At 35.8% G+C, this 27,957-nt stretch overlaps 1 protein-coding gene across 48 annotated transcripts in view; it reads right to left on the bottom strand.

Annotated features, from left to right (window-relative positions):
* ZBTB20 (zinc finger and BTB domain containing 20) overlaps positions 1-27,957 on the bottom strand; it is an 825,041-nt gene that overhangs the window by 225,497 nt on the left and 571,587 nt on the right. For 20 of the 48 annotated variants that reach the window (XR_014077377.1, XR_014077376.1, XM_081572056.1 and 17 more), the window contains one exon: positions 23,016-23,115. The exons of the other annotated variants lie outside the window; for them this stretch is intronic. The gene's annotated coding sequence lies outside the window, so the exon portion shown is untranslated. The remainder of the gene's footprint in view (positions 1-23,015; positions 23,116-27,957) is intronic. 48 annotated transcript variants of the gene reach the window in all.

Below are 27,957 nucleotides of genomic sequence, written 5' to 3'. Positions count from 1 at the left end.
AAGACTTACAATTAGAGAGATCTTAATAATTAATGAAATATACCAATGAGATAATGAAATTGGAAGCTCTCAGTATACTGCCAGAGATGAAGAAATCTTTTTGAGAATTAGGAATATGCTAGAAGACAAAAGATCAGATAGTGAACTGAGTTGAGTGACCTTTGATGTAAAGTGTCAGCTAGAAATGTCAATCCAATTCAAGACTGGATACAAAGGGACATTGTGTCACTGAGCAGAGAGGTATTAAGTTACCTGATTATCTTCTCTGGAAGAATGCATTATGGTTTAGACACTTTTATTACTTGAAAGATGTAGACAAATCAGGAAAGATTAACAACCAGTTTTATTAGGAGGTAGCAGATGAGCTACTCTGAATAGCACTGGTTGTTAAAAGTTCTGTATTCTCTTCCCAGCTTTGATATGCTCTCACGTGGGAATAGTCATTCCTGAAATTTAGATAGGATAATTTATATTCTGTTCCCCAGAGAAAGGGCAGTTTGGGAACTGAAGGGAGGGAAGGGTTTAAAATAGCAGGAAGACCTGGGGCGGCAGAAGGGCAGGAAGTTCTATTATAAGATTTTCAACTTTAATTAAAACAACAAAATAACAACAACCATTTTGTTAAGCTTTCATTTAAATAAGCTCAGTACGTTTAGTATGTGCAATATGTATTTCATATTTAGTACCTAATTGTTTTTGGTACACGGAATAAGATTATTCCATAATACTAAACTATTATGTGCATGTTTCCCTGGAAATGTAATTTACAAGGTCATTCTAGAAACTTTGATTATGAAATTCAATATCACTTTCAGCTAGTTACCCTTAATTCTAGTGCAGCTTTCTCATCTCTTTACACATACCCTGAAGCTGTAACCTCTGGTTTCATAGGAACATCCCATTGGAAAAGGCTCCTGTTCCTTGCCTTCTGAATTATTTTCTAGATATATTTTCAAATGCAATTGCATATCTTACCAATTAATACCAGTTATGAATATTATTGAGAAATGATTCATATAATTTTCTAGTTAGTGAAAATAAGTTGTCCAGAAGCTAACAGTACCATTTTTACACAGGCCATTATTCCTGGGTAGATTTATTATGATTTACCATTTATTAAAGGGTTTTTATTGGCTGACAAAGTATAATAGAGCTAAACTTCTTTCAAGTAATGAGGATGACTCACTAACGTCCCAATACATTGTACTAAATACCTATCCCAGGACTTCATCTTTTAATTCTATTGGGAAACACCTATAAACATAACATACTTTCTTTCTTTTCTGATGTTCATTCAAACTACATTACATTTGTCCCTAAACACTGTAGTAATCTTCTGTGTAGACTACTTTGAGGGGTAGAGTGGTGAAGAATCAGGACATTTCAATTCACATTTAAAAGTATCAGAAGAAGAGTTTAGATGACAAGTTATCTTAGGCAAGTTTTAGGAGAAGAGGCAAACTTATGATGACCCTTAGTAAAATAAGCCCAAGCTCTCAATCACTCCCTTACCAATTGAGGTGCTCAGTTGCTGGTGACTTTCTCAGTTACATTAATGATCTTCTCCCCACCAAATAACTCTGCTTCATTTGCAAACATTGTTGGACTGTGTTCACATTTCCTTTTCCTCTTCCTCTAAGGAAGAATGTTTTTAGGCCAAAATAATCCTTGAATAGACCAAAGATGGGAATGCTATACATCATAAATCAGTTTCGGCTCTCTTGGCTACTCATCATAAGATATCGCAAAATCTCCATGAAGTAATATATTACACTGTCATGAGATTATTTCCTATCTTCAGTTTTGGAAATTTTCTTAACTATTAGTGGGAATTACTTCTCTTCTTGCGCCCCTACTCTTCATTATCTCTATACAGCAAAGACAATGATTTCCTCAAATATGAAATCAGATCCTATTACATAAATCTCCAATAGCTGCCCACCACCATGAGACTAAAATTCAAACTTCTCACTTTGAAGCCTGCATAATCTGGTTTCCAACTTCTTTTGTGATCATATCTCCAATATATTTCTCCTTATTCCCTGACCTTATTTCATAATTTACATGCCTAACTCACTTTAGGCTCAGAGTTTTTGCTGTTGCTATTCCAGTTTCCTCCAGATCTTCACATGACTGGTTTCTAATATCACTTGAGTCTCAGCCAGAGGCTATCTTTGTACATGCTATATCTGTTAGGTTATACTTTTATTTTCTTCATTTCACTTATCAATGTGTGCTAGTATGTCTACATATTTATTAACTATCTCCCCTAACTAGAATGTTCCATGAGGAAAGAAGACCTGTAAGTCCAGGTCACTATTATATTTCCAGTGCCTAGAATAGTAGGGGCTCAATAAATATTTGCTGAATGAATGCGCAAAAGAGTGACTGAACTAACAGAATGAATACTGGAGTGTGCTTTTCATCCCAGTGGTTCTTTAAATGAACCTCAAATGCTTAAAAAACAAAAATGCACTTTCCTAGCACATTAGCATCAAAATTGCTAATTTTACTAATTAAAAGACTAGGCCTCAATGTACATTAATGACTGGTACAAAATCATGTGACAAATGAGGATTTCACAATTCTGATCTCAAATTATGTCAAATGAATTAGTCCCACAGTGTTTTTCTTAGAAGAAAGTGTAAACCAGGGGTAATTAATCTGAGGTCCAACATTAGGCTTTAGGTGGCCTGTGAATCCTCTGAAAAGGTATTATGTCATCTTTTGGGGAGAGGGTCCACAGCTTTCACCAAAATTTCAAAGGAAGCCGTAAGTGGGAGGAGGCTAGGAATCCTTTCAAGCAATAGCAGTGTAAAGCACTATGCTATCCCACCCCTTCCGCCTTGATAGTGCTATTATGTTCTTTTGAATACAAAGACGCTAGGTAGCAAGTTTCAACTACTGCCTATTTGAGTGTTTTTTTCATACTCATTTTCTGTGTCTGTTAGGTAAAGCTCACTTTGCCCTACAGCATTCTTACAAGTTTTAAGACTGACACTTTTTGGAAAGAGACACATGCGTACATCCTCAATTCTGCTAAAATACCTTTGACCAGTTGGGATTCAATCTCATTTTCGCCTGAATATGTTATATACAATCATTTTTGAAATTCTCTGGCATTTATTAATTACAAAATTTGGGGAAAAATTTAATCCAAGTCCTAGAAGGTTCAAATGAAATAACACTGGGTAAAAAATAATATAATAGCAAAATAAAATAAAAAAACTGGGTGTGCTGAACCATATGAAATTGCTGTTTCTATAAGTCAAAACGGTTGAATATTAGCAAAGTGAAATGGTTCAACCCGTGGGTTGTTAACTGCTATTGTTGTTAGAAAAATGATTCTTACTCTCCAATTCTCCCTTCCTGTAAACATTTCTATTCATGTGAAATGTATTGTGGGTAACTGGTGCTGGGGGTGGGGTTGAATTTGCCCATTATTTTAATTCATAATGCATAGGCTTTCTTAATTCTTACCTTAGCAGGTACCTCCAAATGACAGAGAGCCTGGAGAATAGGTCTTAAAAAACTAAATTCATAGAGGCTTATTTTTCTCATACCCAGATGCACTTTTAACTGGAAAAGTTTTAAATGGATATCAAATCCATGGAGCAAGCTCATGGGGACCATATTGGTTTCCTATTGTTGCTGTAACTAAGTACCACAATGTTAATGTCTCAAACAAATCTGTTAGAGTTTTGGAGGTCAGAAATCCTTAAATCAAGGTGTCAGTGGATTGCATCTTTCTGGAGATTCTAAGAATCCCTCTCCTTGTCATTTCCAGCTTCTAGAGGTAGGCTCGGAGAAGGCAATGGCACCCCACTCCAGTATTCTTGCCTGGAAAATCCCATGGACGGAGTAGCCTGGTAGGCTGCAGTCCATGGGGTCGCAAAGAGTTGGACACGACTGAGCGACTTCACTTTCACTTTTCCCTTTCATGCACTGGAGAAGGAAATGGCAAGCCACTCCAGTATTCTTGCCTGGAGAATCCCAGGGACGGCAGAGCCTGGTGGGCTGCCGTCTATGGAGTCGCACAGAGTCAGACAGGACTGAAGCAACTTAGCAGCAGCAGCAGCAGCAGAGGCAGGCTACACCCCTTGGCTCACGGTCCCTTCCTCCATCTTCAAAGCCAGCAGTCTAGCATCTTCAAATCTCTGCCCCCTGCTCTGAGTCTGCCTCCTTTGTCATATGTCCTTCTCTGACTCTGACCCTCCTTCCTCCTTCTTTCTTTTACAAAAACACCTGAGATTTCTTTAGGCCTATCCAGAATCCAGGGTAATCTTCCATTTCAAGATTCTAATTTACTCACATCTGCAAAGTCCCTCTTGCTATTTAAGGGAATCTATTCACAGGTTCTGAGGATTAGGACATGGGCCTCTTTAGGGAGGGTTCCCTGGTGGCTCAGCAGTAAAAATCTGCTTATAATGCAGGAGACATGGGTGATACAGGTTTGATCCCTGGGTTGGGAAGAGTCCCTGGAAGAGGGCATGGCAACCCATTCTGATATTCTTGCCTGGAAAATCCAATGGACAGAGGAGCCTGGTGGGCTACAGTCCATGGGGTTGCAAAGAGTCAGACATGGCTGAAGTGACTAAGCATGCATGCCTGTTCTTTGGGGAACAGGTCCGTTATTCTATTGCTGGGTTCAAAATATTCCAGGACTCAAATTGCAAGCAAGATAGTATCATATTTCTTTATAGCTGCATAGAAAATTTTACATATACCTGCTTATATATATATATTTTTTTTACCTGCTTATATTTTTTAAAGACACAGAAACTTAACTCTCCAGACTCACTTTTGTCACATGTGTATGGAAATCATAGTTTAAGTTTTGGTTTGTAGGGTCTTACAAACCAAACCTAGTTTCAGTTAATCCTACTTATATTCTAACTTGTCCTTTCAGCAGAATTCATACTGCTATCTCTAGCCAAAGAATTATTAATACGGTAAGTTCTTTCAGTAGTACCTTCTATTAACCCTAAAAATAAAGACACAGATTTTTAACCAAGAACCAACCAGGAGAGATTTCCACACTTCCCATCATATCTTTCTTGTGCCCTGCCTTCAGGCACTGTATACAATCTGTCAGAATAAGCTAACCAGCATTTGCAGATGTTAACACATGACTCTTGTTGTTCAGTTGCTAAGTTGTATCTGACCCTTTGTGACTCCATGGACTGCAGCACACCAGGCTTCCCTGTCTTTCACTATCTCCTGGAGTTTGCAGGTGTTAATGTATGACTCTACCATGAGAAATTTCCTCCCTCTGATCCTTGCTTGGATAAACTTAACTCAGATGACTTCCTTCTTATCTCACCTAAAAGACCTGTCTCCCTGACCTGCTTCTCACCCATCCACTATCTCAGTGAACACTAGCCCTTAAACATTCTAGCCTCATCAGCACAGGCCCATCATGACAGCATAATATCCGTGTCCTGCTAGAAACTATTCAGCATCCAGAGGACCATCTTTATGCTGATAACACTAAAATATAAAATAATGCCAACAGCTGGTGCTACAAATGGCTTTTAAAAACGATGTTCATTCACTAAAATTCCTCTTGCTACTTTTGACATGAAACACGCAGTCTCTAATTATTCTGATCAAGACGGTGAAATACAAAAACAAACTTTAATTGTGTTTAACAGATATTTAATCAGGACTCACTGAACTACAGATTAAAGCTGAAATTCATAAACCATAATTACCCGATTGTCGCAATCTTTTGGTCCACATTCTCCTTCCGTCTGGGCGTCTGGCACCTTGCCCCGAATTTCTTTTACTGTCTTCTCAGCTTCGTTACTGTTCATGTTTTCCAGCAGAGATTTAGCACAGATTACAAAATATCTGTTCTTGGCAACTTTCTTCATTAGCTTTTTTTCCCCCTTGCAAAAAAGTTTATTTTTTTTTTCTACCAGAGTAGCTGGAACAGGCATACGTTTAGGATGCTCTGGTGACACAAACTAATTATATAGTTATCAGGAGATAATAAGGCAGTGATAACGAGAGTTACGAGTGCTACCACGTAGGTATCATGCAATTGCTCCAGTATGCCATGCGCTGTGTCCCAGTCACCGTGTAATTACCTCATGTCACGACCTCATTGTTTCATGGAAAATGCTTATCTCACCCTAACAAAACCTTTTCTGACACCTTTGGTAAAAAAGTATAACCCTTAGTTCTTATTTCCAGTACCACTTATTCCCAATAAGATTCTATCTTGCAAATTTAAGAGAAACACCTGTCCTCTCCTGAAAATTTGCTTTTACATGGAGCAAATGGAACAGTTCTGGGGTTTTTTTGGCTTTATTTAACCCAGGTGAGAGAAGTAACTACCAACAATACATACATCTTTCTCTTCTGTTTTTTCTTTTCTTTTTTTTTTAACAACAAAAAACCCCCCACAAACAAACGAAAAACACCAAAAAGAAGAAAAAAAGACCCAACCTCACCCTATTTACTTAGGATTCGTTTAGTCTGGCACTTCCCCCCTACTCTTCCCTTTCAAATCTCAGTCACTCACATTTGTTTTTTCCTAGAATTATGGTGTAAATCATTCTTAACAAGCTAGCTTGAAACATGTCTCACTCAGTAGAAACACATAACGCCACTGTAATTGAAACATGGAACTGTGAACTTGAAACTCTTTCTATTTTTTTGGGCCTCTCTTCAGAAGGACATGCCGAGTTTCCCTCACAGTGCCATAACCCCTGTGTCACACAGTTAGGATAACATCACAGACCAAGGCAAGAGGATAAAGAGAAGGCGCTGGTAAAAGAAGAGGTGGGTGGTTCCTTTATTCCCCCTAGTTGAGCAGACACCCCTATGAGGCAAGGATTGTAGTTACTACTTATTTATCTTAAGTTGATGGCTTGAAGTTTGACCTTACCAAGACCTCTGGATATGACATCTCACCTGAGAGTTCCAGTTTAAAACAGGATAGAGTGGCTTACTTTACAGCACAGATGAAAGCTGTTTCCAATTCTGCTTTTATTAGTCATCTCCCAGTCTGATCGCTTCCCATTCAATTGTACACTTAACTCAAGTTGGGGTCAAAATCACCCCCAGATTTAGAAGGGCCAGAAAAATTGCCATCCTATCCTAGAGCATTGTCCTTCAATCACACAGTTCCTCTAAATATAGTTGATGGCCTTTGAGATGCAAAATGCATCACTTAAATGTAGTAGAGGTCCCTTTCACTGCATTGCCAAATCTATTTAGCAGAATCTTCCTGGAATAATCTGTCCCTAGACCTGAGGATGCGCAGTGATTTTAAGCATTTTAAGCTAACGATAATGGTTAGTGCTGAGAACAGATGTACCTGGCTGTGATGTGATCTATTCCAGTAGGCTTTTATGAGCTGTTCATTCCTATTGACTTAGCATTTTATGTCTCTGCTTTTGCCTGGTGTGATGGTTACATAGGGGTGTCGTGTGTGTATTTTCCTGATGTGTGATGGCAGCATGGGGGGCTGTGTGTATTTTCTCAGTGCAATGGCTACACAGGGTGTTGTGTGTGTGTTTGCCTGGAGTTATAGCTGCACGTGTTATTGTGTGACTCTCTCCCCACCCCCTGATTTGATGCCTGCTGGCAGGGTCCTATGTGTATCTTTTTCTTAGTGCGATGGTTGTACTCATTGCCCTGCTAATGATGGACATTTCTAGTGATTATCTATCTACAGGGTCCTGGGGAAAGAACTGCAGTAAAATCAATAAACGGTTCTAGACAGGGCCTTGTAAACATGAAATGACACCCCTGCATAAATGCCTTTTCCTACCATAGCATGTTAAATCCAAGTGCTGTTACCTTATTGGCATTGGGATAAAATTTCTATGGTCTCTCCATCTCTTCCATATATTGCAATTGTTTGGGGGAATTTGAGATTACTGCTGGTTGGAGGGCTTTTACACACGAATCTGTCTAACTACATTTTTCACTACATTGTCCTACACATCACCTCTTCTACCCCATCTTGACTTGCTCTGGTATAATAGCTGATATTCTGAAAGTGAACATGCCTTTTATTTATTCCTGTAGTCTCACCAGGCCCTCCCTACATGCCCACTACATCACACACACACACACACACACACACACACACACACACACACACACAGACACACACACACACACACACACAGCGCCCCCTCCCTTACTGCTCTCTAGTCTCTGTATCCCTCCTGTGTTCACCAAATGGAACTGACAAAGCAAAGAACCAATGAGGTTAAAGTCTTTTGAAATCCCTGGAATACAGATGAGCTGGGAGGCATCTGGAAACAAAACCAGACACTTGAAATCAAAGAGACAAGTAAATTACTATCCTAATCTAGGAAGAATAACTAAAGGTGTCAGTGGGGTTCCATTGATAGCACTTGGCCCTGGGCCAGAATGCCAAGGGTTCAAACTCCACACCAGTTTTGGGCTCGGGCCCAAGACTTGCCTCTGCAGGGTGCAGCAGCATGTGCAGCAGTGTTCAAGGTGTCAGCCGTCTGCAGAGAGGCTAAGTCCAAGTCCTTCTGCCTGTTTGTCATTATACCCCAGAGGGATGCAGAGATAACCCTCGCTTCCTCTTCAGTGCCTTTCTCAACAGGACAGACTGTGGGGGAGCCAGTCCTCAGCAGCAGTATTTACTAATATCAGTAATGTACAATTAGTGAAATGCCCCTTTTCTGATAAGGCTGCTTGAAGAAATAAAGTATGTGCAAGAATATCCAACTGCCTCCCCCCTTCTCCCTCCAAAAAACCTGATGTCTTTCCTAAAGATTCTTCCATCAATGCAAAGAGCTAAGTTTGGAAACCTAAAACCACGTGTCTAAATGAAAGGAAATGTTTTCATTGGAACAGCTTACATGTCTGGTACGCTTGCATAAAAACTATTGCATAGCATTTTAGAGCTAAAATTGCTATAAAATGCTTAATACAGTAAGAATAATTATGAGATTTTGCACGCACAGCTGGTATACAACTAAAGTCTCAGCCACAAATTCAGTGAGGCATGGGAAAACCATTTATAAAAATTCCTGGTATGCCAATTTAACTCACCATCAACAGCCCATCAACACTTCTCCATTCTTTAGGTGGAGAGGGAAGATATTTACCTACCGAAAGCTTTATTTCTCCTTTTATGGCTGTCATTAATACTGGATTCAAGGAATTCTAGTCATTACTTGACAGTGGCAATATAAATAAATTCTGACACGACACAACTGACCTGAACACAAAGCTTTTCCATTGAGCACAGTAGGGACAAATACAGTAAGCAATGAACCAGAAGACCAAACTATTAAGTTTGCCTGCAGAACCATCCCCTCTTGTCCTTCCGCTTTCTTCTATTCCTTCACCTCTTCTCATCGCCCCTCTCCTTTTCTAAGATTCAAATCCTTGAGTGACTTCCTAGGTACTCTGGACGCCCCTGGTCACAGCCCACCTGGCCTTGCCTTCCCCTTGGGGATAACACCCCAAGGACAGAACTCCACTCTCTCCTCAAATTATAATGGTCCTTTCTTCTCCATTCCCTTCAGCATCAGCTAACAATTGCTTAAAAAGGAGCTTAGTAATTTGTATGAGCTGTTAATGGTTAATCATAACTTAATAAAGATTATTTCTTGATAAAAATTGAGTTAAAAGATAAAGAAGAATCTCTTTATTGCGGCTTTATAGGGTCTATGGAAAATGCCATAATAGATGAGATGACTGTCCTCAGAGGCATTGCTGAATGCTTCCTTGCATGGCCTTGGTCATAGAGAAGCCACAGTGGATATATAGGAACCCTCTGGGAGATAGTGGGGGACACAAAGGCAGCACAGTACAAGATAAAATGAATTGGACCAGAGTTAGGAAATCAAAGTTTGAATATCAACAAACCTTGCCAACATGTGTTTGAGTAAGTCATTATATTCTCTTAGCTGAGCAATGAGGCCCTTGGATTAGAAAATCTCCATAGCTCTACCTAGCTCTGAAGTGAAGGTCGTATCATGGCTCTCTGACTGAAGATCAGTTACTGCTCCTAGTTTAGCTGCTTCCTCCAGCTAAGAATTAGTGGCTCTGAGTATAAATGGCTGATATTCCACATGGAGCCAATCTAACTGAGGGAGTACTGATGTCCATAAATAAGTCTTAAACTCTTTGCCTCTTACCTGCATATATGACTTCTGAGTTAGCTCCATGAGATTATACAAGTATTTTCTTAGCATTTTGTTTCTCTTTGTTTCAACAAACATTTAATGAAAATTCTCTATATATGAAACACAGAAGTAGTCAAGACAAGGCAGAACAGGACACTATCTTTGTTTCCTAAGAAGCCCAAATGAGTCTACTCTTTTTGTCCATTCTCTCTATCTCCCCTTCACTTCTGTGCATTACCATGTATACTTCTAAAACTATAAATGTAGTATAGAAAAAAATAAGGGGAATTAGACTTATCTAATCTGTGCCCAGTTCAAAGTGCTGTTTATCTTCAGCAAAAGACCATGATAATAATTGAGATTAAAAATTATAGTCATTCAAATGTGCACTTCAATTGTACAAAGGATATTTATCAACATGTATTTTGAGGTCACTGATGTACATTAAGAATAGCAATTTGGGTGGCAAGAAGATTATAAAGGCAAAACAATCCTTCCTGTAGTAATCCTGATAAAATTGTAGGAATAAATCAGTGAATAGTCTCTGGAGAAGTAAGAATACAGAATTTTTTTTAGCATTTTTTTCTTCTGAGGATTTTAAGTTCTTATTCCTTCACACTTTCTTCTTGAATTAATACTAATAACTGCCACTTACTGAGTGCATATTAAATCATAAACACTTCTAATACAATATTGCATGATAAGAAAATGATTCTGCAATATGGATATTATTACCCTCATTTTACAGATGTGAAAACTGAGGCTGAGGAGGGTGAAATAATTTGTCAAAGATAATACAGTGTGCAGAATTGGGAGTTAAATACAGGTTTGTCTTTGTCTGTGAAACATAGCTCCATAAACATGTCTTGGTTCTGCCAAATCTATTCAAAAAATAAATAATCTTGCTTGAATGCTTTGTTAACAAACAAGGAAAACAATCTTCATATTCTTTCTTCACATTCATTCATTGCATTACATATAGTACGATGAAAACAGGAAATGGTTAAGATTTTTCTAAGAGTTGGCTGCCTTTTCATATTTATTTGGACTGAGATGAATAATTAAATTTGGGGCTCTTGATCAAAGAATGAGCTATTTGCTATCTGCATAAGTATTTGTTGTTAATTGATCAGACACGGATAAGGTGTGTGATTACAACTATATTTTGAGGTATGATTTACATTGTTCTACTGCATATTACCCTGTGCTGTTTTTCATTTTCCTGCACTTTGGACTTTTTGTTTTGTTTTTATGAATTTAGTCACAGTTGGTTGTGTTTTGAACTTTGTAAAAATGTAATTCTAAGAAAATTAAAAAAAGAAAAAGAAAATATTTTCAAAATGATGTCAAAATCAAATCTACCCCTCACTAATTTGATTTGTAGGAAATGGAGAGCAAAGTATTGTAAGCAGAATGCTTTTAAATACATCCTAATTACTTCAATGTGCAAATGCATTGACTAAATCAAAGCATGCATTTAACACTTTGCACTTCAATTGTGCTTATTCATCTAAGTTCTATAGATAGCAATTCCATTAAAAAAAAAGAGAAAGATAAACTTCACTATAGTTAGTCATTCTATAGTTACCTGGGGAAAATGATCATTCTTAAATTCAAGCTTACTTCTCAAGTCTGCTCACTTTTGGACTAATGCAGAAGATGATTAGTGCAAAGAATACAAAATAACAGATAATTAACTGCAGCCACTCAAGTTTTCCCAATTGACCCTATCTTTCCATTCTCTTCTGCTTTTAGTGGGTGAGGTGAGGGGTGGGAATAGTGAAGCCACACAGGATGAAGCAGACAGACCGAGTCCTGAGGAATGATGCCATGGGCTGGAGGGAATCCCAAAATCAAGGCTGGGATGGAATTATCATGTCAAGGTTACTTAGGGCGTGGTCTGGAACCACCTGTATGGGAATCTCCTGAGGAATATGTGAAAAAACCATTTCAGAGTCTCACCCCAGAGCAACTAAACTGAATGAGTATCTCTTGAGGTGGAACTCAAAGATCTACATTTTAAACAATCGTCCCAAGTAATTCTTACACTACTGAAGCCTGAAAAGCACTGGCTTATGCAGTTCTCTGACTCTGCGTCCAGGGATAGCCCTGCTAGTGTACCTTTGCTCCTTCTGTCCCAGTTGTCAAGATATATGTGCAAGTACAAATAGCTGACCTGGGAGGCATTAATGGTAGTGACAATAGCCCAAGGGCTTAGACAGTCATGTTTAATATGCACGATCCCTACAAAAAGGATTGTGACTTAAGTATTATTACTATTCCCATCTTTCAGATGAGGAAACTGAGATTCAGAGAGATGTAGTAATTTCTTGTTGTGAGTGTCACAGTGATTACTGCAAGAGTTCCTAGGTTTTAACTCTTTAGCTCTTAGCCTTGTGGAAAAATACGTTCTTGAAAGGTGTTTACTTTCAAAGATGTTCATGATTTGGTGATAACATCATTGTAAAGGGTGTTAAGTACCTAAAATAAAATGATAACATTACTGTAAAGGAGGTAAAGTGCCTAAATATTAGTAAAATTGGTTATTTATTATAATACATAGGATGTGAGCATTTGTATTCAAGTAACTCTTTTCCTCTGTATTTTTATAATTACTAAAATCATCTAAACTATGCACTTTGCCAAAACCTGAGGTATAAAAGATAAATAGGACAAAGCCTCTGCCTTCACTAGCTTTACAGTTCAGAAAAAAGAGAGGAACATGTATACAAATGGTTCTGGTTTACCTTGTAGTCAGTAGAGGCCTGAGTTGGAAAGAGAGTGGTTCTTCTCTGGGCAGAAAGCAAAAACGGTGTGGTCTGGAAATTTTTAGTTACTCTAGCACTTTGCCATTGGCCAGTGTAAGGAATTTTGATTTTTTAAGATTACATTTTTACTCATATAGTTTTGTTAGAAAAAGGGCAGACTGAGTCACTTGTGTACTTTGGGCTGATAAAACTTTATGTGGTTTATTCTTTCTGGCATTCGACTGGGTTTCTTTTTTGGCTAAATTCTGGGTACAAAGCCAAGTTAGTCATTATGTTTATTCATTCTTACATAAAGCAGCTGAAATTTTCCTTCTGAGATGGGTGCCTGATAAGTGTTATCAGTAGTAGGCCATGCCACTCAATAAAAGTGATCTATAGATACATATTGGCTGTGTCCTTTACTTTGTTTCAGTTACTCAAAATGCTATTATTAGATTATGAAATTTTTACAATATGAGAAATTTAGAAGTTAAAAACAGTTGAAAACAAAGAGTACTCAAGATTTCTTCCCTTGTGATAAGCTCATATACATGCAGATGTGGTCTGAGCATATTAATGTCAGAGCTGATTGATGGACTAAAAAAATGAGGTTCTGGAATGTCAAAGCGCAGGCTGATTAACCTAAGGCAAATGTTCAAGAATCCAAAAAAAAAAAAAACTCTGGGAAACACTGGGCAATAGAAAGTATATGATATGATTTAGAAAATATATATCATATTTTAGATGATAAGATTCTAAAAATCGATATCTCAAGTACTTCAAAAGCTTAATAAATTGGAAAAGGAAGACATTTTAATCCCTTTATGAAGTGATAAATAATAGACATGTGTTCTTTTCTCAAGCTGAATTATTATCAGATTTGGAATTATTTTTATTTACATTATTTACTGTTTGCTTAAAATTTTTTACTTTTCTAATCATTAGAGTATTTTCAGAATATTTAGAAAATTTGAGAAAAAGAAGAAATAAAATATCACTTAATTCCATCATACAGGGGAGGTACTAGTATTATTCACATTTTAATGTATTTCCTTTGATGTAACCAAATATTTTCATTCACTTTTCTATTGATAATTTGTGATCATGTTAGGTATACAAGTTTCTTTTGGATCAGGCATTTTCAGTTACAATGTTTCATGAACACTTCCTAGTAAATTAATATTTAAAATATTTTAAAATTTATAACAATGTAGTTAATAACTTTATACAAATAATATATACATATGTTCCATAATTTGCTTAATAATTTCTTTAATTAAATATTTAAGATTGTCTTTTCTTTTACTTTTATAAATGACATTGTGATGAATAGGTCTTTGTATACAAATCTTTGTCTGAGTTTCAGGTTCCTGTAGATAGATTCCTAGAAATTAAATGACTGGGCCACAAGATACATTTTTAAAGAAAGTTTCTTGATAATGTAATGCCTATTACCTCGTAGAATTTGGTGTCAACACATGACCCCCACAATTACTATTATATGAATGACAGTTTTACTGTACATTTATCAGTATTAAAGATTACTGTTTTTATAAATCATCTTTGAGTACTAGTGAGTTAAAATATTTTTTCATATGTTTATCAGACAATTGCATTTCCTCTTTCATAATTTTTCTTTTTATAATCTTTTTAGATTTTTTTGAACAAATATACATCTCAGTACCTTCTTATCTTTCGCTTCCATTTCATTTCTGATGCTGTCACTATACCCTAGACTCTCCTTACCTAATCCTGAACCTTGACATCATGTCAGCCTAGTCTGCAGTTCATATTTCTTCCATTCTGATCCATTCTGTACACTGCCGCCTAACAGTACTTTTGAAAATACTGCTGTTGTCATGTCAGACCCATGTAATGTAAGACCCTACATTGACTACCAGTTATTATATATCTATTAGCTAAAATCAACTGCCATCTTCAGGGGGAAATTAATCCCATTCTTGGTTATGTCCTTATGAATTCTTTTGATTAACATAGGTTATTGAGATATGGAACTTACATGCAGTTAACTTTTTATATGTGAGTACATATATACAGAGACACATGCACCCAATATCGAATACTAGATATGAGTCTTGAAAGGGGATTTACAGAGCTTGAAGCCCAACATTTTATGTTTATAAATAAAGAAACTGACTCAAAGAGTTCAATAAATTACTCAAAGCCATAGAGCTAGTTAAATGGTAGAACTGGGACTAGAAACCAAGTCTCCCGATTCCTAGTTCAATGCCTTTAAGTAGGGAATAATAAAAAAATCATTTGTATAATTTAAGGAATAGAAACAGCTAGGAAACCCATTTAACTTCAATCTGTTCTTATGTACAAAAGATTGTTAAAATCATGTCACATAGAAGGCTTGAGTGTTCTTATAAACATGAATAATATACTTCTAAATTGATCAAATGTGTCATTAAAATTTTCATAAAATTTGCACATCAGCAAATGACCCAGTTTATACTAGTTTGATTTCTTCTTGTTAATCTACATTGTTTTATTTAATCTGCTTTGCTGCAATAGAAGCATGATGTTTTTATTCTAGCATGTTGCAGATCATCATTAAGTTTCTTGCTAATATCTAGTGGTATTCAATGGAAAATCCAATTTTCCTAGCAACTTCTATAAAGAATTTCTTCTGACAATAATTGGGGATTATAAGAACTACCCTAAAAAGAACTATGTCAATGTGCTCTATTTAAATAGTAAACAACACAAACTATTTTGTAGGAGAATGGGCTGTGAGACTGGGAGTTGCCAAATATACTAATTATTTATAGGGATAGGGTAGGGCAGAAGGGGTAGGTGTGGGAATAGCTATGACTTGAACTAACTTGGATAGAAGCTCATTGATTGTAAAGGGTTGATTTAAAAGCATGTGTTTGCCCAACTAAAGTATTGACAGAAAGAGTATTTATTAAATCATATGGCAGTTAAACAGTTAAATACCCAAGGTTTAAATGAATAGGTGGGTCATCCAGTGCTAGAGGGACACTAAAGAGATCTTAGCCATGTTTCTTTCTCTGTGTGCATGTATGTGCACACAAAATAGGCCTATTCATTTCAGACTCAAACATTTTTAAGCACCTACCAGAAGCTCTCTATTCCTGAAGAAATGATCCAGCTTTTTGTGATTATCCTCTCCACAGCTGTATCACAGAGATGGATAATAATCTATACCTGACTAATGCATTATAACAAAAAATGAGAAAGTGGGTAGGAGGAGAGGAATGAAGAAGCAGCACCCTAAATTTCTCATTTCATGCAGCATACAATTTCTTTAATAGTGATAATTAAAAAATAGTCTGAATGTTTTAAAAAATAGCTGCTACTTTTTCTAATATTATTTTCTAGTATTTATTTTATCTATTATTACATCTACTACTAATAATATATACTATTTATTATTTTCTAGTATTCATTATTAGGAGAATAAACTTTGCTTTAAAACTTCTAAATTGCTATATTGATAACCAACAAATAAAATAGTCATATACCGTAAGAGAAAAAGAGACAGAGAACCAAGGAGGCAGAATAACATAGAAAATACTCATTTTTTACAACAATAAATATTAAGTCAATTAATTTATTATTAAAATAAAAACCACAACATAGGCTTAAAATTCCACAAAATTTAACCATACAATAGTACTTTAAGAATATTAGTTTTGTAGTAGAGAAAGCTGAATTTAAATATTACTTGTGCATTTACTAGTCATAACCTCTTTCCTAAGGAGAAATTTACTTAGCTTATTTATATCAATTTCCTAGAGTATAAAACATGAATGAAAGTAACTGACTATATAGAGGATTGAATAAAACAATATCTATCAAGTTCAGTGTCCAGCACCACTAAATAATCAATAATAATAAATATTATTTATAATATTTGTTTTAAAATGGTGTATCTAAATGAAAGAGAGGTAAAAATCAAAGGAGTGTTATACAAGATATACTGATAAGTGAAAAAACTGATACAACACAAAACGAAAAAATCTAAAGAGGCAGAGTGAGACTTAAAAAGAATGTAACCATTTCTGCAAAGAAACTAAAGGCAGTGAGGAGATCTGAAGCCATAAGCTACTGAAATCCAGGTAGAGAAGCACACAGAGGTGGCTGGGAAGCTAGGTCTTTGGAGTAATGGGACCAAAAATGTTCCATATGAAATGGTGGACCTAAGTCTGTTTTGCTACTTCAACAAGAGGCTGTAAAAAATATGGCGATCTGCTGCCTGGGGCAATATCTTATACAGAGCTGTAGGCCCTGAAAGGTGGAAGGATGAAGGTATAGATTCAGTCTCATGATCAAATATTCCTAAAGGTAAGCTAAAGACACCAATATAAGATTTGCATTGGGACTAGAAAGCCAGGAATGCAGATAGAGGCAACTGGAAAACCATCAGTCAAGGAGGTATGAAAAAATTAGAGAGAGAGAGTGCCCAGAGGCAAGACAAAAAAAAGCCTTATGACCAACATTAACCTGAAAAACAAAATTCTAAAACATAGCAAGGGAAGTTCATTTCTAGGTATTTTATTCTTTTGATGTGATGGTAAATGGAATTGTTTCCTTAATTTCTCTTTCTGATCCTTTGTTGTTAGTCTATAGGAATGCAAAACAACCACAAAATTAATAACTGGAATATTCACTTCAGATAAATTTGATTTTATAGAATTGTCTGATAATGATTTCAAAATGAGTATATTTGCAATGTTCAGAGATAATTAAGACTTGTGTAAAAAGAACAAGAAATTACTGACTAAGAGTAGACAACAATAAGATAAGAATAGGTGCAGAAAGTAAATCAAAAATCTTAAAAGTGAAAAAAATGTACACGTAAAAATACAATAGGTAGGATAATTTAAGATTGGGCAATTTCAAGGAGAGGATTAAGTGAGTTGGAAAGTGATATTAAGGAATTCATTCAGAAAAAAAAAATCACAGAAAGTAAAATATGTTTTAGGAAAATGAAAGAGCAGCTGACATATGGTAAATTGACAGGTAAACACCAATAGATAGCTATTAACATTATAAGAATCCCAGAAGAATAAAACGAAGGTAATGAAAAAGAAACAGAAGAAGAAAAAAATAGCTGAGAAATTTCCAGAATTAGAGTCTTGAAATTAGAAAATATAACCCTAGTTCATGACTGATAATTTAAGATAAATCCACATTGAGACACATTTCAGAGAAACTATAAGATATTAAGGATATATAAAAACTCTAAGAAGTTACCAGAGGGAAAAGGCCAAGTACTTAAAAAAAATTGAAAAATAGATTGATAGTAGACTTGTCTTATGTAATGATAGTTAACAGAACAACAGTCTAAGATGTAACTGAGAAATATCTTCAAATGCTACCCCAAATACTCAGATAATTGTTATTTAAAAGATAAAGACATTTTTAGACATACATAGTGTGCTACCCAGGGCCCTCCCGAGAGGATTATGAAAAAAGGTAATTCAACAAGGAAAGTGAATCCAGAAAGGAAGCTATAGGATCTACAAATAATAGTGGGCACACTGATAATTAAAACATATGAGTAAATACAATTAAGTATTGATTATAAAAATAAATGATAATTATCTTTTGATATGATTAAAACAAGCAAGTAAAACTAAAACTCCATTCAAAAATTACAATAATGAGATTGATATTTAAGAAGTGGATAAAACATGCTAGACACTTATTTCTGCATGAAGGACTAAGTCAGAAATACTAAAAAGTGGATTTTATTTTTTACTAGAAAAATATGTAGGTAAGTACACATAAAAATTTTTAGTATGAGCACTGAAGATAAAGATAAGCCACCTATGAACTTTAAGCCCAGCAATAAAATCCATGTAATAGGTCAGAAAAGAATTTTTTAAACTTTTTTTTCAATCAAAACTATATAAAACACATCTCACTATAATGCAATTGAATTCAGAATCAGTAATAAAAATAGAGCAAATACATGTTCGCCATGTAGAAACATAGTTTTTTTTTTTTTTTTTTGGCTGCATTGCATGGTATGTGGGATCTTAGTTCCCTGACTGGGGATCAAACCTGTGCCCCTGCACTGGAAGTATGGAATCTTAAACACTGGACCACCAGGGAAGTCCCTAGAAACATACAGTTCTAAATAACTTAAGGGTTAAAAATAAATCAAAAGAGATATTACAAAATATTTAAAATTAAACAAAACTATATATCAAGACATGTTATGCAGCTAATGAGAAACCTGAAGGAGAATTTCAAGACAGATTCATTTTAAAAACAATAAAAAGTATTAAAATTGAAGGAGACAAAATCAACTCAGGAATCTAGAAAAAATGATCTAAATAATAAAATAGAAATAATGTTGACAAAAGCATAAAGTAACTATATAGAATGCAAAGACACAATCAGGTCAATAAGCAAACTCAAAAGCCAATTTTTGAAAAAAATAAATAAAACACAAAAATGTCTAACAGCCAGTAAAAGAAGAGAAGAGGTTAATATAAATAATATTAGGAATAAGAAGGGAACATATCTAAAGACAAATATCATAAGAATTTATGAAGAGCTTTGTGCAAATAAATTTGAAGTGTAGATTAACTGTTAACTGTATATTTTCCAAAAACATCTCCTTAAAATTGACTTAAGAAGAACTATAACACTCGAATAAACCAATAGCTATGGAAGTAAAGGAACTGATGATAATAAAATATCTACCTTACACTACCTACCACCTACTAATAGAAAATATTAGGTCCAGATGGTTTTAGAGGTAAATTTAACCAAATCTTCAGAATAGGTAATCTGTATAATATAAAAACAGTTTCAGAAATAGAAAAAAATAAGATAGAAATGTTGCTCAACTTATTTTACAAGGCTAGTATCACCATGACACCAAATCCTATAATAAAAATTTTAAGAAAAGTAAAGACTAATCTCCTCATGCAAACATACATACAAAGTATCAGCAAATTAAACTCAAGACTGGATTTAAAAACCACACCAGGACCAAGTAAAAAAAAATTTTTTTTGCAGGAATGTAAGAAATGTTGACTATAAAGAAATGTTTTAATATTATATAAAATATTAACATATTAATGGGAAATTTTATCATATTATTGATGCAGAAAATGCATTAGATAAAATTCAATGAGTATTCTTCTTCTAATTTTTTTAATATTTATTTATTTATTTGGCCCCACTGGGTTTTTAGTTGTGGCAAGCAAACTCTTTAGTTGTGGCATGTGGGATCTTGTTCCCTGGCCAGGGATCAAACCCAGGCTCCCTGCACTGGGAACATGGAGTCTTAGCCACTGGACCACCAGGGAAGTCCCGAGTATTCTTAATTAAAAATACTTAGCAAACTCTAAGTAGCTGATGGGAACTTTTCAATAATAATTTTGATTTATCAAGATCCCGAGCAAATATCGCATTTCCAGAACATTTCCATTAAAGAATGAAACAGAGCATTCCTAACATCATTGCTTTTACTCCACACTATATAGAGGTCTCAGTAATGCAATATGACAGGAAAAATAAATTGAACATTTAAGAACTGAAAATTAAGAGATAAATTGGAATTATTTGTTAATGATATACATGTCCATGTAGAAAACCTAAGAGAATTTCAGTTTAGCCAGTGGAACTAGTAAGAGAGTTCAGCAAAGCTGTTGAGTATATACCAATAATAACAAATAAGCAATAAAGTGGAAAACAGATTTTATACATAATATCATGAAAATTAAGTTATATGAGAGGAATTCTAACAAATAAGATCAAGCAAGACCTTTATGCTGAAAATTATAAAACATTATTATAGAACTATAAGGAAGAGCTCATCAAGTACAGCTCTCAATGTTAAAAAGACATGGTGTCATAAGAATATCCATTCTCCTCCAGATTACTATCTAAAGTTAATGTAAATACAAATAAAATTCAACAGGTCTTTTGCTAAACTTGAATAAACAATCCTAAAATTTACATTGAATAACAGAAGGCCAAGAAGAGCAAAAAGACTTTTAAGGAAGAACAATGGAGAGATTTAACTTACCAAATAATAAGAATATTATAAAGCAATGGTAATTAAGGCACTTTGGTGTTAGCACAAGAATAGAGAAACAGTCCACTGGATGAAATAAAGATACTAAAAACAAATTTAATGTAGGTGAAAGAGGCATTACAAATTAGTGGGTAAGGATGACTAATTTGTTAAAAGGTGCTGGGATAACTGGGTTACCCATATGGAAAAAAAAATAAAACAGGATGCATGTAAGATATCATACACAAAAACAAATGTCAAGAAGATTAGAGATCTAAATATAAAAGAAAAACTTTAAAACTGTTAGAAGAAAATATAGGAAGGTTTCTTAAGGATCTTGTCATATTGAAGGGTTTTTTTAAAATGACATAAGAACACAAACCATAAAGGAAAACATCAATAAACTTAACTGCATGAAAATTGACGGAGAAGGCAATGGCACCCCACTCCAGTACTCTTGCCTGGAAAATCCCATGGATGGAGGAGCCTGGTAGGCTGCAGTCCGTGGGGTCGCTACGAGTCAGACACGACTGAGCGACTTCACTTTCACTTTTCACTTTCATGCACTGGAGAAGGAAATGGCAACCCACTCCAGTGTTCTTGCCTGGAGAATCCCAGGGACGGGGGAGCCTGGTGGGCTGCCGTCTATGGGGTCGCACAGAGTCGGACATGACTGAGATGACTTAGCAGCAGCAGCATTAAAATCGAAGGTTTAAAAAAAAATAAATGCTACTATATAGTTAAAAGAGAAAACTAAAAATTGGGAAAGGATATTTGCAATCTATATTGCCCAAAAGATGAGAATCCAGAATATTATAACTACAAAACCAAAACCAAAAGCTGTCCAAAACAACAGTAGCAAAACAAATAACTCAATCAAAACATAGGTGAAGATACAAACAGGCAACACACATGAACACACATGAGGAAATCCCAGTGGTTTATAAGTGAAAAGTTTTTTAAATGATATATTATTCAATCCCCTCAGTCTGACAAAAATGTAAGAACCTTGGTCATTCCAAATGTTGTGAAGCATATGGAGAAGGTCTCATAGACTGCTAATGAGAATATAAATTGATACTACCACTTTAAAAAGTAAAATCACATAATTCTTAGTAAAGTTATTAAACTTTAAAAAACAAGAAATTATTTACTAAAATTTAAAAATTCATTTTTTTCTTACAGTTTAGCATTTCCTACTTTGCTTCCAAACATGTACAGAAATGTCGACTACAATTTTTGTGGCAATTGGGAAATACCAGAAATAATGTCTAACAATTAGAGACTCAGATTTTAGTGACACATACAGTAAAGTTCATTTTATATAACTCATAATATATGGCTTATGTAAAACTAATTCATGATGATAGAAATCAGAAGAGTTGCTCTGTTTTTAATCTTTTGTTAAAGTTTTGGAGGATATTCCCTGTAAGGGGGCATGAGGGATTCTCCTAGGTATTGTGAATGTTTTGTATGTTGGATTAAATATTGTTGCATGGATGTATACTCACATAAAATCTCATCAAGCTATACAATTAATTTGTGTACTTCACTATACATAACTTAGAATAATACGATAAAAACAGGTTTGGAAATAAATTTTCTACACCGAGGTTTGTTTAACTTGTGTGCTGGATACTTGTATGTTCATATGATAATTCATACTTTTATATGTTTGAAACATTTTACATTAAAAAATGACAGGACACACTATTGCTTTTCCTAACTAGAATTGATCAAGGTAAAAGAAAACACTAGTGTCATCTTTTCCTCTTCACTGTCCTGACACTGGGTCCAACTGTTCCAGGAATCAATAAACACTTCACAGCCAAGCATACTTACAAAGTGATCATTTAGTTGAATCAAAGCAAAACTTTCAATTCACTTTTTGACTATGTGTAGAATCTAGGCTTTCTTGAATGACCAGCATCATGTATTAATACAATGCTACCAATGCACAAAGATCAGTCATCCATTTAGGTGTTTCAAATATGAAGTGGGGGATTGCCAAGGATTTTTTTGATGTGAATCAACAGGTGGTTTGGCATTAATATTGCTATTTGTTTCTGGGCTTCACCTCTGGTTTCAGAAAAGAAAAAGAGACAATACCTTTTCAATGCTGTATTTCAAGTTAACCATATGGAAAGCAAGGTTTTATTCCAGCCAATTCTCTTTCTCTCAAAGCGTGGAGGAAAAGTGCCAGCCACTGCTACTCTCGCCACCAGCCACGGTACAGATGTTTGGAAAATGCAAAAATAGAGAAATGAAACAAAAAGGAAACCCTCAAAAATAAGTTTTGCATAAATGAAAAATGGAGTATATAATTATTATAGCTGCAAAAAGGTAAATGCATTTATTTTTTCCCATTGTGTTAAACAGAAAGAACCAAAACAAACAAAAACATTGATGTTTTAATTTTAACTTAATGTGTTGTTAAAACCGATGATTACAAGGACCAACTCGTATGTGGCTAAAAATGGGAATAAAAAACAGATTTCTTTTAATCTGATAAGATTTTTTTTATCTCAAAGAATTATAGAATATGACCTACTTAAATGAATACTTATAAAAGAAACAGATTCATTTAAAAGTTCATGTTTTCAGGTGCCAAAACGGGAAAGGGAAAGTGTTTCTGTGAAATCTTACAAGAGAAAAGAAATAATTGAAATTATAATGGTTCCTTATACAACTCAGATAAAATATAGCTTGGTAAGAAATGTCTCAAAACTGTTCAACTGTACATTCCTGAATTAGCTTAGCTAATTTACAGACAGTTTTTCCAAAAGCAAACATCCTGTTAGATTTAAGCACGCCAATGTAAATCATTCTTTGTTTCAAAGAAAAAGTTTTTTAAAAATTATGTAATTTCGGAGAGAATATTGGCTGGATTGAAAGTTAGACCATGAGTTAGGTCTAGCTCTGCCACAGTCCTGCTGTGTTTACCTTGGTTCCTGTTATAAAACAGGTCTGGTCTCAGTGTCCACATCTGTGAAGTGGACATGCGACACAAAGGCATAGCCCTATCATCAAGCTCGTTTCCAGTTCCATCATTCTATGAATTTAAGGAAATCACTCCAGCACAAGAGTTTTTGTTTTCTTCCTTCCTTTCTTAAACAAACAACCAAATAGTAAATAAATATATATTAAAAGCACATATACTAATCATCTATCTCTCTGAACAGGAAGAGAGAACATTTTTTTTTGTTGCCATTATCTATTCCCTAACGTATATTTAAAAAGAGAGTTCCCATATAAAAAGATTTTTATTTTTTCCTGAATCAAAAATAGCATATCATTTCTTTGCCGTTTAAGTTCTATGAAGAAAGAAAACAGAAAATCATTACAGAAATCATATTAGGAACTTTAAGAAGAAAAAAGTCACTAAAATTTCTTTTAAAATTCAATGGTTTGTTTACATGTTTTCTGTGACAGAAGTTATAATTGCCACTTCAAACTACCTTCACTTCCTTTTCCTGGGGCAATATTCTTAACTGTGTAAAACACACAACCCTCTTCACACACCTTTCCCACCTGTCTTCTGAGGTAACAAGGCTGAGGTATAGATTACAGTCTGAGATACCTAGGATGGGAATTAAACATTTCATCTGGGAGACAGCATTGTGATCAGTTTGCCAAATCTAAAAGAAAATTAAGCCCCATCACTATTTTGGCAAGAAATTTGAGTTCTCATGGCTGAACAATGATCATCATTTTTACACAAGACTTTTAAAAATGAAAGCACCTGGGGCATCAACCAGAAAAAAAATCTGAGAATGCAGCGTTTTCTGTCAACATTTAAACCAGATAAGACGCAAGCAACTGCCCTTAACCCTTACAGAGAGGTATGAAAAGAATGCAGGGCGACTGACACCTTGATGAACAATAGAAGCTCCGCTTTATGAAAAGGCCAAAGTCTTTGGGGTGAAAGCTCCATTGCTCCAAGTGCTGATCCACCTAAGGCACCAGCAGAGGCAGAATGCTTGGGAGCAACAGGCAAGGCTCCAGTTTCAGGCTCCAGCTCTGGCTGCACGCTGATAAACCTGGGACCCACCAGACACACACTCAGGGCACACCAAGGGTGGGTCCCCCTGACAGGGGAGGGCCTCTCAAGCGGAAAGGCAAGAGTCTGAAGTTGCACAGTGTGTGAGCACTCCCTACTGGCTGCTCAAGTTGGAGATGAACTAGTGGTGTTTTAGAAAGGGCTGCCCCGGGTTTCTGCGAGGAGGCTGAAGGACACAGCTCTCTTTCTAGGGGATGAGGGCGTGGCTCTGATTAGGCTTAGACTGGTTCAGATGTTATGCTACTTGAGAAGCAGGTGAGGAGAGCTTACTGATAGGAGGCAATCCAAGAACTGGCAAAAGCTGTGTAAAACTGGTTATAATTTTCATTAAATCTTTCAGCTACAGTACCCCCTTCTTATCCAAGGGGGCTAGGTTCCAAGAACCCCAGTGGATGCCTGAAACCACAGATTGTGCCAAACCTCATATCCACTATCTCTTTTGCCGTACATACATACCTATGATAAAGTTTGATTTACAAATCAGGCACAGTAAGAGATTAACACCCCCTAATAATAAAACAGAAAGAATATAACAATATATCGTAATAAAAGTTACATGACTGTGATCTCTCTGTCTCAAAATATCTTTCTGTACAAATCAAATGACTTTTCCATCTTCACTAAGCACTCATCATGCACTGTGGCCACAGCAATTACAGTCTGAGGTGCGACAGCAAAACTAGCATGAATTTCTTTCTCCTTCTTCACAATTTCACTGAGAGAAGATTCATTCCTACCAGAGATCTTAGTAACCTCAGCATATGACTTTTTTTCCTTAGTAAGTTGAGAACTTTCACCTTTTCAACAAAAAGAAACACTTTACAGCTTTTCTTTGGCATAATTGATTTGCCAGTATTACCGCTCTTATGCATTGGGGCCATTATTAAGTAAAATAGGGCGACTTCAACACAAGAACTGCAGTACTGTCTCGGTGGATCTCATAACCGAGCTGCCTACTAAGTGAGTAACTGGTGGGGTGCTCTGGACAAAGGGATGATTCACATCCCAGGTGGAATGGCATGAGATTTCATCATGCTACTCAGAACAGTGCACAATTTGAAACTAATGAACTGTTTATTTCTGAAATTTTCCATTTAATGCTTTCAGACTGCAGATGGCTGTGGCTAACTGAAACCGAAACTGGGGAAGGTGGAACTGAGGATAAGAAGGGACTTTTGTATTAACATTTTATATACAGACCCGTGTATGAGCATGTGTGTGTTTGGGGTGGAGAGGGTGGAGGAGGAAATGAATTTCTGTATGGCTCACTTTATTTCAGTAATAGGAAATCTTGGGACAGTCCAATGTGTTTATACCATTTATGTTTTACCAGAAAATCCCATCTATAAACTTGATGGAACTGCCTGATATGTTCACTATACCACTACAGCTAAGACAGTGGACCACCCTAGACAGTGGACTCAAGCCTAGGGCAATGATACCGGGATACTGAATGTTCCCAGGGCTCTGCTCTGTTCTGGTTCTTTTGTAAAATAAGATGAAGGTCAAAATGGCAGCCTGCTAAAAGCAGAAGCATTTCAATTGCAGGAATAACTTGCTTGTCATCAACTTGTTAATGCAATAGTCAAACATTTCTTTGACATGTACAGTATCAGCTAACTTCAGCAGATAAAGGGTCTAGAACAGGAAGATGCTGCAGATGCTTTAGCTTGGAGGAAGGCTTAGCAGAGCCAAAACGTCAGCAGGGCCTGTTTGTTCCATACTTTCCATCGGGCTCTGTGAAAGAAATGTTAGATTACTGCAATGACAAGTTTGTGACAAGCAAGTCATTTGTGCAACTGGTGCGCTCCTGTTTTTATCTGTTTACCATTCAGACTTGTGAATGCCATTTCAAGCACTTACAGGATTTCTGGCTCCCATTAAGGGGAAATGGTTTCTCCATGTTTAGAATTTTCTGCCTCAAAGAGAATTACTAAGCAATTATTTATCCCTGTGGTCACAGTGTCACACAAAAGCACTCTTGAGTTGTTTAGTTGGACTCTGAATCATGAAATGGAGTCCTGGGGACTGGATAGCTTGGAGCATCAGAAATTTCTCATCTAGTTTATTGGAATGACTACAAAGCAAGCCTGTAAGAGTCAATAAAATTGTAGCCAGCTTGAAATACCTTGCTCTTTTGCTCTAGGATCATATATCAAGGCCATATGCTTCAAGGCCCATAAACTCACTTGTAATGAGTAGATCCTGAGAAGCCAAGGCCTGACTGTGTCACAGACACTGACATGTGATCTAACATATGATAGTCTTGGTGACAAAGACTGCTTTAACTGTTGAGAAGAGAACTTACATGTCCTTCTCCCCAAGTTCTGAGGGTAACCGGAGGCCCAATCCAAATCCAGGAAACGTTTTAAGTGTTTGGCAAAAGGTAATATCATAATCTAAAATTAATACTTGGGATCATCCTACCAAGGATGACTTTTGCATAGCAAAGGGCAGATTTTGGGTCAAGAGTTCAAGACTGTCTCCTCAGATTCTTCATCTGAGATTGCTGAGTGACTTTTAGTGAGTCATTTTAACCTCCTAGGAGGAGGGTACATAATAATAATACCTATTCCTTGTTTACCTGCCATGAATGGTCTCATGGTCAATGTCATAAAACATGAAGAATGCCCTCAGAACTCAAGAACAGTATTTCCTAAAAGCCATGTATTCTCCTTATGATTTCAAATTTTGTCCATTATTGGCACTGAATTTCCAAATGGTTCTAGGTATACCTCTTAAAGAACATGGAAGCATGAAGTTCTGAAGCGAGAAGGCAGACACTTACAATATCTAGGGAAGCAAGTGAAAGCTGGAACAGAGTTAGAGTGTTAAGGACCAGCCAGAAAGTGATGATGAAACATGAGTCAGAGCTTGGTATGGATGACTAAAGAATGTTACAGAAATGGATAAATGTCCTTGCTGAATAAAAATTTTATCGTTAATAATCATTTCCCAGACACTACAAGCACTACACAATTTACATGTCTA

Source organism: Giraffa tippelskirchi, chromosome 2, assembly GCF_054371585.1.
Source record: "Giraffa tippelskirchi isolate mGirTip1 chromosome 2, T2T-mGirTip1v1.2.pri, whole genome shotgun sequence".
Taxonomy (NCBI): Eukaryota; Metazoa; Chordata; class Mammalia; order Artiodactyla; family Giraffidae; genus Giraffa; species Giraffa tippelskirchi.
The sequence above is the reverse complement of the archived record's forward strand: the minus strand, read 5'-3'. Positions and strand labels throughout refer to the sequence as shown.